Raw genomic sequence first — 10,365 nt, forward strand, 5'->3', positions numbered from 1 at the left:
CCCCCCCATCCTCCACCTCCAGTATTCCCTGGTTATCCTGATCACATGGGGAGTCTCACTCACTCATATCAGCACTGGAAGGCAACAGTTAGACCAATACGTTTGAAATATTCACTCTGCGCTGGAGCTGTTTTGTAATGTTATTACCCCCCCATCCTCCACCTCCAGTATTCCCTGGTTATCCTGATCACATGGGGAGTCTCACTCACTCATATCAGCACTGGAAGGCAACAGTTAGACCAATACGTTTGAAATATTCACTCTGCGCTGGAGCTGTTTTGTAATGTTATTATACAGCTCTGGAGTAGGTAAGAGCTCTCCTAGTTCAGAGGTAGGGACATGACACTGCACCACAGATTTACTCTCCAGTACAAACATTGAATCTCTCTAAAGGCAACGAGAGCTCCTTCCAATGGACATCCTCAACAATTCTATCCAGCAATCTGTCAGATTCCTGAACACTTGACCAAATTCTTGATCTTGCAAGGAATTAAGGGCTAGGGGGAGAGTGCGGGTAAGTGGAGTTGAAACGCCCATCAGCCATGATTAAATGGCAGGGTGGACCCGATGGGCCGAATGGCCTTACTTCCACTCCTATGTCTTATGAACAAAACTGCAGTGTTTAACTGGGAGTGATTCCCAGGCATTGGGATGAGGATACATATAAAACATCCGCTCTCTCTCTCTCAGCCTTTCCACGTCTCAGAGTGCACAGCTTTGGTGAGGAGTTCGTATTTTTTGTTTTCACCTCAGTTTGACCTTCTCCATTTGAGATTTCACCTCTGCCTTCCCCAGTCTGCCACCTGGTGGCAGCCCCAGCTATCAGCACCTCTACCCTCAGGTGAAAACCACATCCAATACAGAAGGCCTCAGTTTTCAGCAGCTCTGGCAGTGGAGATATACATCAGTACATTAGGATGGAGATGCCCCTACTAACCTCCCCTTTACATGAATCTTCAGTCTCTGGTGAAAGGTTGACTGGAGTGCCGTTATTCTGGTTTCGGACAGATCTGGATTAAGCTCCATGGGCCATTGCTCGAGTGTGCTTAGCAAGATGTCCAGGTCTCCTGGATAGTCAACAGTTTCCAGTGGGTCCATGTCATATGTGCTCTGCAATGGGAGATGGTTGTGTTTTGTTGGGGGTCAGTCATCTCAGCTCCAGGAGATCAGTGTGAGAGATCACACCAATACTGGAACATTTAAACATTGAAGTCATAAGCGGGGAAGGCTAATTTTACTCCGATAAGATACACTTTGGACCAAGAGGACAAGGAATAGCTACTTGCAGATAAAACCGTGCATTTGTCCAGACAGCTGAGACTGCACTGATCTGGATGGTAGCTTTGGATCGTTATGGAATGGTCTATCCTGTATCTTCCTCCTCTGTCTGTCCTGAGTGCAAAGGAAGTCCCACCTCTGCATTGCCCTATCCACCAGTATCTCCACATTCCTGCCCACACAGTGGTTACTGATTTTCCCCCTTTTTGCCATGTCCAGGGACCGTTCTGGAGTAGCAGAGCTTGCCTGGTTGCATAAAGGGCATTTGAAGATGCTCCCAGTGCAAGGGATACTGAAGAATCCTGGGATATCCACTGAGTGGCAAATTTTTCTGAGAATGGTATGTGGTAAAATGGGGTCAGAATTGGAGGTAAGAAACACCACAAGAGTGAGGGAGACATCACTAAATCAGAGAAGGGTTACAGCACTGAAGGAGACCCTTCGGCCCATCATGAGCATCATTACCTCATGCCAATCTCCTGCCTTTTTCTCATTGCCCTGCACACCACTTCTATCCAAATAATTCCACTTGGATGTCTCGATTGAACCTGCCTCCAATACATTTCCAGGCAGTGACCACATACACAACTATTCCCTGTGTGGAAATATTTTTCCCTACTCCCTCCTTTGCTTCTTTTGCAAATCACTTTATATGATTTGGATGTAGGTTTGCTTGCTGAGCTGGAAGGTTCATTTCCAGACATTTCGTTACTTTACTAGATAACATCTTCAGTGGACCTCATGCGAAGCAATGCTGAAAATTCCTGCTTTCTATTTATATGTTTGGGTTTCTTTGGGTTAGTGATGTTTTTTCCTGTGGTGAAGTCACTTCCTGTTCCTTTTCTCAGGGGGTGGTAGATGGGGTCTAACTCAATGTGTTTGTTGATAGAGTTCCGGTTGGAATGCCATGCTTCTAGGAAGTGAGAGAGGGTCATGTCATTTTGTGGCTAGTTGGTGTTCATGTATTCTGGTGGCTAGTTTTCTGCCTGTTTCTCCAATGTAGTGATTGTTACAGTCCTTGCACGGTATTTTGTAAATGACGTTAGTTTTGCTCATTGTCTGTATAGGGTCTTTCAAGTTCATTAGCTGCTGCTTTAGTGTGTTGGTGGGTTTGTGGACTACCATGATGCCAAGGGGTCTGAGTAGTCTTGCATTCATTTCCGAGATGTCTTTGATGTAGGGGAGAACGGCTAAGGTTTCTGGACATGTTTTGTCTGTTTGTTTGGGTTTGTTGCTGAGAAATCGGCAGACTGCGTTCATAGGGTACCCATTCTTTTTGAATACACAGTATAGGCGATTCTCCTCGGCTCTGCATAGTTCCTCTGTGCTGCAGTGTGTGTTGGCTCGTTGAAATAATGTTCTGATGCAGCTTCGTTTGTGTATGTTGAGGTGATTGCTCCTGTTGTTCAATATTTGTTCTGTATGGGTGGTTTTCTGTAGACGCTGGTTTGACGTTCCCCATTGGCTGTTCGCTCTACTGTGACATCTAGGAATGGTATGTTTGTTGTTGTTTTCCTCCTCTTTAGTGGACAAGCCAAACAAAGACACGCACGAGAATTCCTAGAAGCATGGCATCCCAACTGGAACTCTATCAACAAACACATCAAGTTAGACCCCATCTACCACCCCCTGAGAAATGTTACAGGAAGTGACTTCATCACAGGAAATAACATCACTACAGGAAATGACATCACCAACCCAAAGAAACCCAAACATATAAATAGAAAGCAGGATTCATGTACACTGCTTTGCCTGAGGTCCACTGAAGATGTTACCTAGTAGGGTGATGAAACGTCTGGAAATGAACCTTTCAGCTCAGCGAGCAAACCTACATCCAAAACCTCAACCTGAGCTACTAATCTTCTCAAAACTCACTTTATATGTCTCATTAAACTATGCTGTTTTGTTCTTGTTCCTTTTATGAGCAGAAACAGCTTCTTCCTATATACTCTATCCAGCCCAATCAATGCTTTTACAAACCTCGATCTGAACCAGAGGACACAGCTTAAAAATACGGGGTAGACCATTTAGGACAGAGATGAGGAGAAACTTCTTCACCTAGAGAGTGGTGGCTGTGTGGAATGCTCTGCCCTAGAGGGCAGTGGAGGCCCAGTTTCTGAATTCATTTAAGAAAGGGTTGGATAGAGCTCTCAAGGATAGTGGAATCAAGGGTTATGGAGATAAGGCAGGAACAGGATTCTGATTAAGGATGATTAGCCATGATCATATTGAATGGTGGTGCAGGCTCGAAGGGCAGAATGGCCTACTCCTGCACCTATTGTCTACTGTCTATCTCCTTTCAACCCCCTTCGCTCCAGGGAGAACTGTTCCAACGTCTTCAGTCTATCCTTGTCACTGATGTTCCTCATCACTAGAACCATCCTAATAACCCTCCTCAGCACCCTCTCCAGTGAATTCACAACCTTTCCTGTAACATGGCACCCAGAACTGTACAGGATACTCTAGCAGAGGTCTTATACAAGTTCAACATTACTTTGTTCTTGACTGCTGTGCCCTTATTATTAACGCCAAGAACACTGCACGCTTTATTTACTGCTCTCTCCATTTTAAATCATCTGTACACATATACACCCAGGTACTTCTGCTTTTGTTCCTTCTAAGAATTGTACTCCTTATTTTATATTGTCTTTCAGTATCTTCCTACTAAAGTGCTGTACCTCACACCTCTGTGTGAACTCTGCTGCCCATCTGCCCTCTCCACTGACTGGTCAAGGTCCTTTCTAGAGTTCCACACTGCCCTCCTCAGTTTACAGTTCCTCACAGTTTACTATTCTTCCAAATTTCACATCATTTGTAATCTCTGAAAGAGTACTCTGTACACCAAGACTCAGGTCCTTAATATATAGTCGGGATAAACAACGGTCCCAGCACCGACCCCTGGGGAAATCCACCATAAACCTTCCTCCAGCCCAAAAATATCCATTGACCCTTACTGTCTGTTGCGTATCACTCAGCTAATATTGTATCCACATTACTACTGATCTGGTATAACGTGACCTTTCAATTTTCCTCACAGGTCTGTTATGTAGCACTGTATCAAACGCCTCAGGAAGTCTGTGTAAACCACATACACAATATTATCACGTCAGGTCTTTCTGTTACCTCCTCAAAAATCTCCAGCAAGTTCTTTAGAAATCCGTCTATCTCAAAATTTAAAAAAAGATACATCCATGCATACACCTATAGTTAACACAGCTCAATCTGCCCTCCGGTCTCCGATGTCACGAACGCAGATGGTCTGGATATGTCACAATTTCTCCAGGTCCGAGGGTTGTTCACGCTGAGTCTGACCTAGGCAATCGTTTCTCTGCTGGAGGACCATTGTTCTCTCGGATGTCATTCACGGGGGATGTCCTTCCGGGAAGAGCTTGTTGTTGGCCCTTTATCTTTTCCGGAGGACCCTTAATCCTGAGGACTGGCTCCCAAGAGGAACTGCCCTCTGCCCTCAGGATGCTGCCCCATGTTATCGCCCGGACGAACTACAATCTGGTGAACGTGCATCGCGAAAGATAGCTGCTCTGTTGGAACAAAGCCTTGTCGTTCTCATGAGAAGCAAAAAAAAAGGAAAACCCAGAATTGGAAGCCTAACGACGACAATCAAAACATTATCGAGAGTCATAGCATCCAGTCCACAGGGGTCCTTCAGGGAAAGTAACTCTGCCATGTTTATCTGCTCTGGCCTCCATGTGACTCCAGACCCACAGCACTGTGGATCACCCTCTGAAGTGACTGAGCAAGCTGTATCAGCTGCTACAGAGTCTCATGAGAGCAATGAGACACGATGGACCACCTTGCCCAACATTCATGAAGGCAGTGGAAAAGACAACGGCAGAAACAGCCCTATCCACACCGCAAAATCCTCCTGACCAACATCTGGGAACTAGTGCCAACATTGAATCCGTTGTCTCACAGACTGCTCCTGCAACAGCCTGGCGCGGTCAGACTCCCAGAATCGTATCCTACAGACAACATCGCTGGTTCCCTGAATGTTCCTGACTTGCTCCATTTATGTCATCCTCTGTACCCTTTATTCTCCACTTTGCCACCTGCTTCCCATTCTCCCAAAGCTGCGGAGTCCCTCATCTCCTTCAGGATGGGGCTCCTCGACAGAAAAAAACAAATTGAAAACCTGGCACTTCACCCTTTGCTAATCCAATTATCTCACCTTCTGTCGTACCCTTCTCAACCTGTAGGACACAGGCTGCCTCACCTCCTCAGCCTCTCAATGAATGGAATGCATTTATTTCCTGTTCATTCCACCTGCATTCTACCACATCACCATCAGGTGTCGCTGCATCACACTGATCAAAACACACTGTAAATGGCAGTGTTCAAAGCTCACATTGAATGGAAAAAGGGGTAGGTCAGAAATTATACTTACACTATTTTTCAGTTATCTTCATCTCTCTCTTTCTTTGACAGCCCCTGCACTTATTAATTTACTGGAACCTATCCTGTGCAGAACACTTGAGAACCTGTCATCTCCAGATTTTGGAATTTTCTGACTGATGTTGGAAAACTCAGTGTGTGGACCCAAAATAAGGTCTTAGATATTAATATTAACCTGAAACATAAAACAGTTACAAAGCATTAAAAAGAGTCAGTCTTTTAAAAATGCGTGACTGCTTCTTCCATGTTTCTGCTGCCAAGTACCAAATTAAAATGCTGTTGTGAGACCCTTGGACATGCTCAAAACATTTTTAGAAAAAGGATTTCTCAATAGGAGCGTTCACTGTCTGGATCCATTTTTGGATCGGGCATTCTGTACACCTGATACTATGATTATACAAAACAGATGGGAGATATAGAGAGAACGTATTACAATTAATTGGGGAGTGTGGGGACCTGGGAAATAGTCTAAAAATAGAAGACAGACCAGACGCATCTTCTGTGTGCTAGAAAATGGTAAGATTGAGTGTTTCTGTCAGAGCCCAGCTGCACAAGCAGGGAGCATATGCTGAGAGAGAACATCAGCGAGGGGTACAGACAGGGGTTTCTGCAGCCACAGACGTGACACCTGGATGGGGTCTGCCACCCTGGAGCCAGGGCCAGGAAAGCCAGTGAAGTTTTAGATGAGAAGTGAGGTGGCTATGACAGAGGAGGTGGTGCTATATTGGTCAGGGAGAGAATTTACTGTGGGAATGAGGGATGAAATCCTGGAAAGTTCCTCAACTGAGGCCTCGTGGATAAAATCTAAAAACGAAAATGGGGCAGGGTTTATAGTCGACTCCCCACAAACAGCCGGATTCGCAGAATCACTGCAGTGTCACACTGCAAAGAGGAAGACATTCAGCCCATCTTACCTGCATTGACTTATTAAATTGACATCAACACCTGGGAGGCAAGGGAGTAAATGACAGGGGGCTCTGACATTAATTTTCAAAATTGCTGCGGCCACAGGATCGTTGCCAGAGGACGAGAGGATCGCTAATGTGGCCCCATTATTCAAGAAGGATGGTAGGGATAAACCAAGTAATTACAGGCCGATATCAGTGGTAGGGAAACTATCAGGGAGAATTCTGAGGGACAGAGATTCCCTTAGAGAATGTAGATCAATAGGAAATAGTCAACTAGGCTTTGTCAGAAGCAGATCACCTCTAATAAATTACACTGAATTTTTGAAGATGGTGACTAGGTGTGTAGGTAAGGGTAATGCAGCCACAGGGACTACAGTAAGGCTTCAGAGAAGGGACACTGGTCAAGATGGTGAGAACCCATTGGATTTGGGGTTGGATAGACCATTCGAAATAGGAACAGGAGATGGTTGATCTGACATTCCTCATATCCACATTCCCTGGAAACCTTGAGTCCCCTATTAGTCTCAAATATATACAAGGACTCTGTCCCACAGCCTGCTGGAAATCCAAATGCAGCACATCTGCTAGTTCCCTCTCTATCCACTCTGGTTGATGCTTCCTCAAAAGACTCTGATAAATTAATTAGACATGGTTTCTCTTTCATGAACCCACGCTGTCTCTGCTTAATTAGATTATGATTTTCCAAATGATCCGTTATTACTTCCTTAATAATTGATTTCAGTGATATTCGAACAATAGATGTTAGGCTGATCAGCGTATAGGTAATCACTTTTTTTGCCTCCCTCTTTTTTTGAAGAGAGGTCGCATCAGCAATTTTCCAATTCACCAATATTTCTCTAGAATCCAAGGAATTTTTTGGAAAATTACAACCAGTGCATTCACTATCCCTGTAGCCACATCTATAATGATCTTAAAATGCAAGCCACCTGGGCCAGGGGATTTACCTGCTTTCAGTCCCGTCAGGGCCAAGGGACATATCTGCCTTCAACCCCATCAGTTTGTCTAATACTATTTCTTTAGTGAATGTGATAATATTTGATTTTTCCTCCTTATTCTTTAACATCTAGAGAATGGTCACAGTATCTTCCACCATAAAGACTGATACAAAATATCGGTTTAACTCCTCTGCCTTTTCCTTGGTCCCCAAAATCATTTCCTCATATTCATTCCCTAAGGGACCCATTTTCACTTTGACCTCATTCTTCCTTTTTATTTGTTTTTAAAGAAGCTTTTATTGTCAGTTTTTATTTTTCTCACTAGTTTATTTATTTTCTCTGTCTTTATTACCTTTCAGTCTTCTGTTGCTGGATTCTGAATTTGTCACAGTCTTTGGAGCTATCACTGACTTTGACCCCCTTTCCAATTTGATTAAAACCGTACCAACATAAAGGTTGAAGTCACCCATGATTATTGCTTTATTGTTATCACATGCTTTTTATTATCTGTAGCCTGGCCACTGTTTGGGGGGTCTGTACACTACTCCCGCCAATGTCTACTTTCCCATGCTGCTCTGTACGTTTGCTCAAGTGGACTCTCCATCATCTGAGCCTCAATTGTCTCTCACAACTGTTTTCTTATTAAATAGTGCTATCCCACCACCTATTCCATATCTTGTCTTTCCAAGAGGTCATATATCCTGGAATGGTAAGTTCCCAGTTTTGATCTACTCTACTTCCGTAATGGCTATGACGTCATATTCATTTACCTCGATTTATACCATTAGTTTGTCTGAATGCTTAATGGCAGGAAGTAGAGGATGCTGGTCATAGGGTATATGTGTGACTGGAAAAGCCTGTGTCCAGTGGTATACCTTAGGGTTCAGAGCTGGGTCCCCTTCCTGTTTGATGTGTACATTAATGATCCGAACATGAATGTAGGAGCTATGATCAGCAGGTTCACAGAGGACACAAACATTGGTGTGGTGATAAACAGTGAGGGAGAAAGCGTTAGACGACAGGACAATATAAACAGGCTGGTCAGATGGGCTGAACGGTGGCAAATAAAATTGAATCTTGAAAAAATGTGATGCGATGAATGTTGGGAAGATTAGCAAGGCAAAGGAGTATATGATGAATGATAGGAGTTTAGGAAGTACACAGGATCAGAGGGATCTTGGTGAGATCCCTAAATACAGCAGGACAGGGTGGAGAAGGTGGTTAGGAGGGCACATGGGGTACCTGCCTTTATTAGTCAAGATATTAAATACAAGAGCATGGAGGTTATGTTGGAGCTGTACATGTTTGTTAGGCCACTAATGGAGCAGTGTGTGTAATTCTGGTCACAGTACCAGAGAGAGGATGTGATTGCACTGGAGGGGATGCAGAGGAGATTCACCAGGGTGTTGAATGGTGCTGGAAAAGCACAGCAGGTCAGGCAGCATCCGAGGAGCAGGAAAATCGACGTTTCAGGCAAATCCTGGATTCCTGATGAAGGGCTTTTGCCCAAAACCTCGATTTTCCTGCTCCTCGGATGCTGTCTGACCTGCTGTGCTTTTCCAGCACCACTCTCACCTTGACTCTGATCTCCAGCATCTGCAGTACTCACTTTCACCAGGATGTTGCCTGGGCTCAAGTGATTCAGACTGTGCCCATCTGTGCCCTCCAGCATATATATTCTGCCAGAGTTAGAGGGAAGGCATGGATTTGTCAGGCACAGGGCACTGCCCATCTATTGCTATGACCGGTGATAGAGCATCTGCTGATTATGGTAGGAAGGCTTCCCAATCTCTAACCCAAACCCTAACCATTTCCCCCTCAGCTCTCAGTGAAAAAGTCAGTATCTTGGGCTAGTGTCTCACTGAGGCTTTATGGGTGAAACATGGAAACAATTTACACCTGAAACTTATCACTTGCCCTCACACTGGCAACAAATGGCTGCCTCTCAGGAATGTCAGATGAAATCTCAATAGAACATTCAGATTCTAGCTGGAATTTCAGCCAATAGAGGGGTGACCTGCTCTCAGATCAAACCCTAACTTCCAGCTTCCCAACAAGGGTGCTGTTGTTGTTATCTGGTGCACTGGCCCTCTACATTGTGCAGGCTCTTGGGCTCCTCCTATCTCCCCCTGAACCATGACCCTGCCATGCGATGCCAGGCTGTCACTAATCTCATTGTTCCTGGGGATATCTTCACACAGCCTCCAAGCTCAGAGTCCCCCCCCCCCCCCCCAACCACCTCATACAGCCCCCTTCTACCTTATTCCCAAAATCCACCAACAGGACTGCCCGGGAACACCCATTCTTTCTGCCTGCTCCTACCACATGCTACTTCTCAGTTCTGATGAAGGGTCACTGGACCTGAAATTTTAACTCTGTGCTCTCCCTACAGCTGCTACCAGACCTACAGAATTTCTCCAGCAATTTCTGTTTGCTTGCCAGGATTTTACCCCTTTGGAAGATAAACCATGGAATGTGGGAGAGGAGAAATGTTGCAAGGGGTGATCCCCACATCCTGAACAGCCCTGAGGCATGGTACATTGGGGAAACCGAGCAAAGGCTATGGCACTGGATGAATGGGCACCACACAACAATCAACAGACAGGAGGGCTCCCTCCCAGTTGGGGAACACTTCAGCGGTCCAGGACATTCAGCCTCGGACCTTCAGGTGACCATCCTCCAAGGTGGACTTCGGGACAGGCAGCAGCGAAAAGTGGCTGAGCAGAGGCTGATAGCTAAGTTCGGTACCCATAGAGAGGGCCTCAACTGGGACCTTGGGTTCATGTCACATTACAGGTGACCATCATTACACT

This window comes from Chiloscyllium plagiosum, chromosome 3 (genome assembly GCF_004010195.1).
Source record: "Chiloscyllium plagiosum isolate BGI_BamShark_2017 chromosome 3, ASM401019v2, whole genome shotgun sequence".
NCBI lineage: Eukaryota > Metazoa > Chordata > Chondrichthyes > Orectolobiformes > Hemiscylliidae > Chiloscyllium > Chiloscyllium plagiosum.